Source organism: Podarcis vaucheri (genome assembly GCF_965113315.1).
Source record: "Podarcis vaucheri genome assembly, chromosome: 11".
Taxonomy (NCBI): Eukaryota; Metazoa; Chordata; class Lepidosauria; order Squamata; family Lacertidae; genus Podarcis; species Podarcis vaucheri.
In genome coordinates, this window is record NC_138749.1 from 41,905,529 (window position 1) to 41,914,969 (window position 9,441).

The window sequence follows — 9,441 nt, forward strand, 5'->3', positions numbered from 1 at the left end:
ATTTGTAGTCAGCTCTGCTACTTGTAAGTGCCTAATTTATTTAAATATACTGTATTGCCAGTGTCTCATTCAGCTTAGATGAGCGTAAGCATTTATCCTTAGATTGATTGTGCTTAGTTCAACGTCCAAGGTTGAACTAAAGCTCACCAATGCATCTGAATTCCAATTCTTAAGCCAGTTTTGGACTACTACTGTAATTCCAGTATAATGAAGTGATAAAGAAGATTAATGAGACTTACTTTGCAGCCAAGAAAGACAAAGCAAGGAAGGGAGGTGGGGATGGGGTCATTGATTGACCAAGAACTAAGAAGACTGAAGTGTGAAGGTTGCTGGAAGACACGTTGCAACACAAAGCAATCTCTCAGATGGTAATGCTTGTTAATAATCATAATGATCTGGTTAACAAATGAAGAGTTACCCATGTCTAATTATTGTTGTAGAAGGCAAGTATTAACAAATGGAGAGGTACCTATTTTTAATGACTGTTGTAGAAGTATTGGCACCAGAGTCAGAGTAACTATCTAAGTAGGGCTATGAACACATTAGCAGCTTAAAGCACGGCCAGGTTTTTCCTCGTCCCTGCTGTGTTTCAAGTGATCTTTATACACTGCTGGTGCACATTATCTGATTTGTTTCCCCATCCGTATAACCACCCTGAACTCCAGTTCAACGAAGCTGTCATCTGCGCATGTGCAACAGCTGTCTTAAATGTGCACACTTCAGCTTAAACACAGCTTACATTTTCAAAACATATGGAAACAGGCTGAGGGGGACAGGGAATGCTCAAATCAGAGTATTTCTCAAGAAACTTCAAGATACATATGGGTTGCAGCTTACGTCATGCTGTACTTGGTGTTACATAGACCAGATCCAGGCACTCTTGGAGAAAAGAAGAAGAGTTTGGATTTGATATCCCACCTTTCACTCCCTTTAAGTAGTCTCAAAGCAGCTAACATTCTCCTTTCCCTTCCTCCCCCACAACAAACACTCTGTGAGGTGAGTGGGGCTGAGAGACTTCAGAGAAGTGTGACTGGCCCAAGGTCACCCAGCAGCTGCATGTGGAGGAGCGGAGACGCGAACCCGGTTCCCCAGATTACGAGTCCACCGCTCTTACCCACTACACCACACCAAAACTGATTTCCTAGATTCATTTCAATGGGGTATAGGTCTGGTTTTGGCACAGAAACTGCTTTGGTGGCCCGTTATGATTACCTCTGTTGGGAGAGAGACAGGGGATATGTGTCCCTGTTAATTCTCCTCGAACTTCTCAGTAGCTTTCAGTGGCATTGACCATGATATCCTTCTGGAGCAGCTGACTGATTGTGGCATGTCTTTGTGCTGGTTCCAGTCCTACTTTGATGGTTGCTCCCAGATGGCGATGCTTGGGGAGTGCTCTTCAGCCCCATGGAGCCTTCAATGTGGGGCCCCTCAGAGTTTGATTTTATCCCCCATGCTGTTTAACAGCTACGTGAAACCACTGAGTGGGACCATCCTGTGTTTTTAAATATGTTGTCAACAATATGCTGATGACACACAGCTCTACGTCTCCTTTACATCTGCAGGTGTGGCAGTGGATGTGTAGGAACGTTGTCTTGCCTCAGTAATGGACTGGATGAGAGTCAACAAACTTGATCCATTTAAGGAGGTTCCACTGTCTCCTTCCCTCTCTTCTCTCTCACAGACTTCATTTCTTGTTTCAAACCACATGCAGTTTTCCCTCGAGAGCACCTCTGTCTCTGGCCAGCTCACTAGCATTAGAAAAGTATTTACGAGCCTAATAAGTAACTCTGGGGGTTCTATGTTCTGAATAGGTATTTCAAAGGGACGGGTGGGAGTGCTGGATTAATAACACTACCATGTGAGTAATGAAAGAGACCTTTGAAGCTCACAACAATTGTGCGCCCATATAGAAATCTCAAGTGTTGTCCATGCCTTACTGGAACACAAAGTCCACAACTCCATGAGTGTAGTGTAAGCTCACATAACTTTTCTGCACTACAGTGTATAGACAAGAAGAATAAGAAGAAAGATCCGGCACAAGTGAATATGGAGATCCTATTAATTAAGTTATCCAAAGTTGCATTACTGTAGCGACAGCCTATAGACAGCTAAGGAACTCTGCTGTAAAATCCCAGTGGAGTGGAATTTTATTCAGAACTCACTGTAGAAGTGGCTGATGAAACTGTCCCGGATTAGCAGGTTTGTAATGCCATCAGTCTAAAATGTCTATTTATAGATTAGGGATTGGTGGTGCTGGGGAATTTACAATTCTTGATATCAGAAGTTTCTGGACCTACACTGTGCCAAATCACCATTTTATTGCTATTTGAATACCTTTGTGGTTTTCTTAAGAAGGATATTATTATTTTTATACCCTAAAATGTAACATATCTCAATGTTGTGTTTTGTTAGCTGCCAAATTTCAGCCTCAAAACAGGGAGGGACCCTGCCATCTGTTTACCTGTTCAGCATTAGATATTCACCCATAAGTCTATAGGTTAATGGAGGATTCGACTTCCCTCCTGCCGAGAATTCCACATTCTCAAGCAGGTGATTTAGATTCATTTAAAGTCCACTGACTTGATGCCGTTTCAGCACAGTTTATTAGTTTATGAAGCTGAACAAATAAGCCTTGTAGAACAAAGACAAAGAGCAAGGATTTTCTTGCAAAAGCAGTGGATCAAGAGTTTAGCGATTGCTCTGGCTACTGGCAACAAAATACAAAACACTTCAGAGGACCTCGCGAATAACAGGTTGACTGAAAATGACTGCTCTGCTCCAAGGCTGTAGCAGATGTTTGGAAAAGGGAAGCATTCCCTCTCTCTAAAAGAGCAGAAATATATATTGCCATTTAGAAGTTTGTTAATTCTCTCCAGTTTTGAGGACACACTATAAGTGATCATAGAGTTGGAAGGGACCCAAGGGTCATTGAGACCAACCCCCTGCAATGCAGGAATCTCAGCTAAAGCATCCATGACAGATGGCCACCAAAGTAGGAGAGGACATAACCTCCTGAGGGGGACTGTCCCACTGTCGAACAGCTCTTACTGACAGAAAGTTTTCCCGTGTGTTTAGTCGGAATCTCCTTTCTTGTAATTTGGTTTGGGTCCTACACTCCACAGCAGAAGAAAAACAAGCTTGTTCCCACTTCCATGTGACAGCCCTTAAGATATTGAGATGCTAAAGGCAGGTCACCAAAATACACATGTATAAATAGATGAATAAAATATATGTACAAAATTGCTTTGGACTGAGCAAATTTAGTCCATCAGGTAAACTAAATAGCCCTTGATATGCCTCTGCTTTGTAGTATTTTGACTACTGAAATTCTAGCTTACGCCATGCAATGGGCTCAAAGTGCAATAACTAAAAAAAAAAAAATCTGCATAAACCCAAGTAAATAAAACATGCCCTACCAAAGTCTCATCGCCAATTAAAAGCTCAGTTTGAAATATTGGCCCTTCATCTTCTTGCAAAGCATTCTACTGTTACCAATTAGCAGGTTCAGCTACCACCCAGATTGCTATATTTCTATACAGGATGTCACACACATCTTCGAATGTACCAATACAATGATCTATCCTAGTCTCTGGTTTAATGGCAATGCTGATTCAATTGAGTGTGACTTTGAATTTAGTCATCTTGCTCTACCGCACAGACAGCACACAGACAAGTTTCCCTCAGCTCTGCAGAAATTAACCACACACTTCCCTTCTTTTATAGATCCCAGATATTCAATGCTCATTAAAAAGTGTAAGGCATTTGCCTTACATTTTTGAGCAGTGCACTCTTCAGAGTTGCCAACTTCTCTACTGTCCCCCTGTGCTTTTAACCATATCATAGCTTTGGGACCAGGATATCTGAGAGAACGTCTTATCCGCTAGGCCCTTTCACAGCAATCATCTGTGGGGCTCTCCATATGTGCCGGAGGTTTGTTTCATGAAGTCATGGACTGGGTCTTTCAGTGCTGTAGATATGTTGACTTTGACTGAGGGTCAGTGTGGCATTATGGTTAGAGTGTTGGACTAGGACCTGGGAGAGCAGGGTTTGAATCCCCACTCAGCCATGAAGCTGACTGGGTGACCTTGAGCCGGTCACCATCTCTTAGCTTAACTTACCTCACACAGTTGTTGAGGGATGAAATGGGAAGGAGAACCATGCACACCACTTTGAGATCTTTCAAAGAGAGAGGTAGTATATAAATGTAACAAAGAAGAACGAAAGGCAGTGTCAGAATTCTCCTGGGGAAAATGCTTTTATTTGCTTTATTTTTATTGTTGCCGTACACTGCTGTGGTATATGCTAATGTTTAAACGTAAAAGGACCCCTGACAGTTAAGTCCAGTCGCGAACGACTCTGGCGTTGCAGCACTCATCTCGCTTTACAGGCCAAGGGAGTCAGCGTTTGTCCGCAGACAGTTTTTCCGGGTCATGTCACCAGGATGACTAAGCCACTTCTGGCACAATGGAACACCAACACCAGAGCAACGCACGGAAACACCGTTTACCTTCCCACCGGAGTGGTTCCTATTTATCTACTTGCACTGGCATGCTTTTGAACTGCTAGGTTGGCAGGAGCTGGGACAGAGCAACGGGAGCTCACCCCATCACGGGGATTCAAACTGCTGACCTTCTGATCAGCAGTGGGTTTAGACCACAATGCCACCCACGTCCCTGCTAATGTTTAGGGGCCTATAAATATTCCAATAAATAAATTATGTGCGACTCCACTTCCGGAAAAACTTAGAATCATAGAATTGTAGAGTTGGGAGGGCCCTGAGAGACATCTAGTCTAACCCCCTGCAATGCAGGGATCTCAACTGGTTACATGGCAGATGCCCATCCAACTTCACTTTCTGATTTCAACAGATGGTAGTTAAACCTATGAGAGCAAATCATATTTTCACCCCTGCTAAAACAACAGATTTTCTTTTATTTAACATGGTTGTTGTGTGTTTATAAAACGTATTCCCCTGGGAGTGAGTAAACTGCTTGCTAAACCCCAAATATGCTCTGGGGCATTTTTTTCCAAGCGCATCTTTAAACACGCATCCCAGCCTTCACATACGACATTCTTTCACCTTCCAGAACTGATGTTTGGATAAGCAGATTTGGACGGAGGGTTGCAGCTATTCAATATTTACCCATAAGGGCCCGTTTATGCATGCAGTTCTGGATTTAGTTAGATCTCTGCTCTTTGAAGCAGTGACCTGAACCCATGTATCACTGGGAAACTGCATTTGCTATTTCCATCCTCAGAATTCATGAGAGAATTAAATTAATACAGAATTTGGCCTCCGAATCAGATGCCTGCCTTTTTACTTCTAGTAGTGGAAATGCATCTTGCCTTCGAAAAACCTAATCAGAACAACTAATCCCCTTCCTAGTTTCATAACAGTTTCATATCACTGAATAGTACTTGTACTTGCGCTTTATTTTGCCACAGTTGCTAAGGGAACAGCGTGTCATTAAGCAGAAAACTCTGCCTTAGAAGCAGACTAGAACAGAACACAGAACAACATGCAGCACAGAGTGGTTTATACCTGACCTTTCTAAAAGATTTCTTGGTTTTAAAAAAATTAATAAGGTATGCTCCCTATTCAGGTCTATAATGTCATTCTGTTTCTTTTCACTGTATACTTACTCCCTTGGGATCAGCTAAATAATATTGTACACCAGAAGAAATAAGTTAATGACCCGAGAAATAACTTATTGAAGTTAGCTTGACACAGCAGTTAACTTCAAGAAACTGGATAAAAGGGGGGTCGGTCATCACTGGAAGATTTTTACAAACCTATCTCAACATGCAAAATAGAGGATTCACATACTCTCCAACATTTCTCTGATAAAAATGAGGACTTCCTATTCTGTCCTCATCTTCATCATCATTTTATTATTTTTACCCCACCCATCTCACTGGGTTGCCCTATCCACTCTGGGCAGCTTCCAACATATAAAAAAACATAATAAAACACGAAACATTTCAAACAGGGCTGCCTTCAAGTGTCCTCTAAAGGTTGTATAGTTATTTATCTCCTTGGCTTGGGTGTCACATAACTCCATACCTTCTGATGAAAATAGGGACTTTTTAAGGAAAAGCGGAACATTCTGGGATCAAATCAGAAACTGGGACGGCTTCTGTAAATCTGAAACTGTCCCTGAAAAATAGGGACACTTGGAGGGTCTGGACTCAGGCCTTGTTAATGATATCATCCAATTTCCTTGTTCCTCCCAAACCTTTGTCAGAAAATAAAATATTATGGAGGTGCATCATGGATCATTTACTCAAAAGAAGTAAACACGAACACATGCCTCTCACACACTGTGATATATGTCTGCTTTTCTCAATGTGGGAATGAATATTCTCACCCAAAGATTTCACATACATGTTGCCCTACATTCTTGATTCTGTAAATATTTCCTGAGTGGGAATTATAATGGCATTTTGCACAGCTAATGTCTGCTTCAGTCGGTGTACTTTCCCAGATCTAATGTTTATAATATATACCACATGCCTGCTTCTAACAAGATATACACATTTATGGAAGCTCACACTTTTCTGAGTGCCCCAAAGCTGCCCTTGGTGAAAGCTGGAGAATGAAAGGGAGAATTAGAAGCCACCTGTATGTTGCCTCGATCACTGGGCTATTGAACATCTGCCATAATTATGTTTTGGCAGGCAGGCCTCCAAAGCATCCCTATTCATGGAGGTACTTCAGTACTTAAGCCTCATCAAAGTAAATGCATATCTGGGTTGGAAAGGATTTAAGCACGTGATTAAGTGCTTTCTTGAATCATGACTTATTGTATTTGATCATCCATGGTAAATGGAGGTGAATTAAACTTAGCACTATTTATTCAAGGTGATTTGAGTCATTGCATCTGAAAACACAGACACTGCTGAGTAAAAGACAACTTTGTATCACCTACAGAAGATTGCATTCCCTCCATCTGCCTTTCCTTGTCCTGTTAGGGATGTTTTTTTCCCCCTCTCCACTCCTTCCTTCATTTTCTCTAATGGTCACTGGAAGTCAGGGGATGTTTCGCTACAATTTTATCCTTCCTTCACTAGTCTATTCCAGATACCTTCAAATATTGCAACTTTTGATTACACTTCCATGGCAAGCAATTCTACCTTATGCATGTTTACCTATTGTCCCACTGTATTCAGTGGAGTTTACTTTTTAGCAAGTGTGTGTAGGACTGCAATATGGGGACTGCACAAACTGGTCTGTGAGGGTAGGGATGGGGATCCCCAGGCCTGGAAGCACCTCAAGAGTTTCCCAAGGCAATACCCCTCTCTAGGCTACCTGCTTTTTCCCCAGGTCTCATTCTTCACCAGCTGCCTTCAGATGTCTTCTAAAGGTTGTATAGTTAATTATCTCATTGGTTCAGGGGGCACATAACTCCTTACCCTCCAACATTTCTCTGATTTAGCGGGACATCCTGGGATTAAATCAGAAACCCTGGGTAGCTTCTGTAAATCTGGGACTGTCCCTGGAAAATAGTGACACTTGGAGGATCTGATTGCAGATGAGGTGCCTGAGATTGCGATTATGGCTTCCCTGAGGACACCTAGCCTGGACGTCATGATGAAGTGAGAATAGATGCACACCTCATACTCTGAGCTACTGCACTGCATCAGTTTTCAGCAGTGGTCCTCCGATCAATTTACAGTTGCCCTTGACACACTGGGTCTTTTTCAAGTCAATAAATAATTCCCTTGAAACCAGTTTGGAGATTTGTCTCTCCCTTTTTGCTTTTCTGCCATTTTTGGTGTTCCCCTCCCCCTCTCCCCCCCCACCCCTTCCTGATCGATTAATAATATCCTTAGCAAGATGTAGCTATTCTTCCCATAGGAAGGAAGAAATTGAACACATATCCAATTATCTGTCCCAAAAGTGAGACAGAATCTACCCAAAGCATTGGACACAGCAAGTACAGAGTAAAGAAAGCAAAAAGGGGATAAATATTGAATTGCAATAGGCTCTGTATCTTCAAGGCTGTCATAGGTCACTAAGGGATTACATAGATAGCAGTGTCACAAAGGTGTAACAGCAATGACAATGCACTAATCTATGCTTTAGGCAGCCCAGTGGCCTTAAACGAAGAGGGACAATCAGCTGAATTAAAATTCAAGTCACCTTTATCACCTATTGGAGATTTTTCACTAGGACCAGGAACCAAAACTGTCATTTTCCTCCCAGAGCTGTTGCTTGCTTTCATTGAAAATATGGTGACAGCCTATAGTTCATTTGCAAGATGTCTATTTGCACAATTTAAACAATTGTGATTTGAAATAAAGTCTACCCAGATCAAGTTAGGCATACAAAATATAAGTGACATAATGAATATCTTGAGGCATAAGATCTCATTGAGTTATTACTTCTTCATCCCTCTACCTCCTCTATCTCCTTGTCTTTTTCTGATATCACAAACAAACCCATTATCTATATTCTTCAGCAAATAAAGGATAAAGTGACTTATCAGAAAGTCTCTCATTGTGATGTTTACTGTTATCAATCAGCAGCTTTCACTCCATTTTATTTGATTTAGATACAAAGTCCTTGTTTTGAAGAGACATTATCATTCTGCTTTAGGCTCAAAATTGTGCTTCTGCCTGTAGATTATTTTTGTTTTTTGCTGCGGAATGATTAATTCTTATGTTCTAAACTATTGTCTTTATAATTTTCTCTTTTGTGAGCAAAATGGGGGAGCAAACAGAATGAACACGACAAAAGATTTTAAAAAGAAAAGCCAGACATATAAAGCATTTTAACAATGGATGAATCATATCTACCACAATAGAATAATTGACATTTATTACAAAATACTTAGCTTGAAACGGAAGGAGCAAAGCTGATAAATAAGAAGTGCAAAGGTGGCACGTGGTATTAAGGAGCAGAAGATAGAACAAGCTCACAAGAACAAGTTAGCTGAACTATCATATTGTAAATTTATATTTATTTTGGCTTGTACTCCATGCTAAATCTCTGGTTCATAGTAGAGAACAGCAAAACTTAAAAGACCGGAAATGTAAATACCTTCCTACTCCATATGAGCAAGCCACTCAATCCCTGCCAAATGGAAAGGTTTAGACTTAGACTGCTTCCAAAACATATTCAGATTCAGAAATCAGATGAAGCTCCAGGGAAAGGATGCTCTAATCTTCAGGCATGGGTCATATCCTGCACATGCAAAAAAAAAAAGTTGTATTTAACCCATGAGGTTAGTTAGAAATAAACACACACATGCTAGACAAAAATATTCTAGATAATTCCTGAATTGTCTCATCTAGAAACCACACTTTGTACTTGGGTTCATGTTCACACTATCACCTGGAACATTATGGGGGGTAGGAGTTAGATTCCTGTGCTGGTGTGTCACTGGAGTGTGGCACTAGGTGTCTGGAAAGCACCTAGCTGGGAAAGTGGTAGAAGAC

General features: G+C 41.3%; 1 long non-coding RNA gene across 1 annotated transcript in view; it reads right to left on the minus strand.

The window, feature by feature from the left end:
* Window positions 1–9,187, minus strand: part of LOC309514411 — a 28,015-nt gene extending 18,828 nt beyond the window's left edge. The window contains exon 1 of the long non-coding RNA XR_014211975.1: window positions 9,044–9,187. This is a non-coding gene — a long non-coding RNA (uncharacterized lncRNA). The remainder of the gene's footprint in view (window positions 1–9,043) is intronic.
* Window positions 9,188–9,441: the final 254 nt, after the last annotated feature.